Source organism: Chrysochloris asiatica, unplaced genomic scaffold, assembly GCF_000296735.1.
Source record: "Chrysochloris asiatica unplaced genomic scaffold, ChrAsi1.0 scaffold00233, whole genome shotgun sequence".
In the NCBI taxonomy this organism is placed as follows: domain Eukaryota; kingdom Metazoa; phylum Chordata; class Mammalia; order Afrosoricida; family Chrysochloridae; genus Chrysochloris; species Chrysochloris asiatica.
The window spans coordinates 2,964,874-2,966,151 of NW_006408751.1; the positions used below are offsets into that span (position 1 = coordinate 2,964,874).

General features: G+C 32.6%; 1 pseudogene; it reads left to right on the forward strand.

Annotated features, from left to right (window-relative positions):
- Window positions 1–360: 360 nt before the first annotated feature.
- Window positions 361–840, forward strand: LOC102840030 (annotated as a pseudogene).
- The last annotated feature ends 438 nt before the right edge of the window (window positions 841–1,278 follow it).

Below are 1,278 nucleotides of genomic sequence, written 5' to 3' on the forward strand. Positions count from 1 at the left end.
AAAAACAAACAAAAAAACTTTGGTGCATTTCTGTAGGTAGATAACAAATATCTATCTTTTCTTCTTACTAATTAAGTCTCTTCTCTCTCTACATACCCCCAATATGTACATAATTGCTAGTTTATAAATTGGTCTTTCCTGCTAGACCTTATGTGTCTGAAGAACAGAAATCCTGTATTGTTTGTATATATATCTAAAGAGTCAGTATAACTTTTAGCATGTAAAAGAAGTCAATAATATTAGTGATTCATATGACATAAAAATGGAAATTTCTTGAAAGATAATATAAGGAGGCTTCAAAAAGTTCATGGAAAAATGAAATGAAAAAATAATGGAGACTGTATTTCTCAGTTCACTAAGATGGCAGTGTAGGTTCCCAAGTCCCTGCTGTTTGTATATCTGGGTAACAAACAATTTGTCAATCACCTATTGCAGACTCAGTTTTGAGAAAACTTGTAGCTGATCAAAACCTTTTGAATAAATGAGGGATAGACCGTGCAGCAACCTCCACACATGAAGTAGGGAGAGCTTCTGATTATGGAGGACAAACGTTCATGAGGAAGTATGGTACTGCCTGGCAGATTATTCAAGAAGACTCTGACACATTTGATTATGTACTATGTGTGGATAAAATCTATTTGAGGTCCAGATAGAAATGTAATTAATTTAAAAACTGCAAAGTTAAAATTGAACTATTTGTAAGCTATGATCCCAAAAAACAGCTTATTATTAAAGAACCCTATTATGGGAATGACTCTGACTTTGAGACTGTGTGCCAGCAAAGTATTTTTGCTGCAAAATATTCAGTGTTGCAAAGCATTTTTGGAGAAGTCACAATAAAGCTTCATCCATTTGTTGCTAAAGGCTAGCTATGATGCACACCTTCATAGTGATGCTCTACATTTTTCAGTCAGTGGATGTGTTAAAATACAATTTTCCATAGCTAAGCCTACAGCTATTTCTTCTGTTGACTTACATTAGAAAAAATTGTAATGTTTCTCACCTTAAAAATAATTGTAACAAAGTATATGATTTGTTGAATGTAAAACTGATGAACTGTCACTCAAATCACAATAAAAATTTAAAAATAAAAAACAAAAAAGAAAGTGTTCAAGAGCCAAAAAAAAAAGGGGGTTGGGGGGAAATGGAAATCAGTTGTGATTGGCTGAGGAATAAATAAAAATCTGATTCAGACAGTTTCTGGGGTACATTAAATGTTCTTATATTAGTTGAACCTACCATTTTGCCCTCATTACAAACAAAATAACAGAACAACAT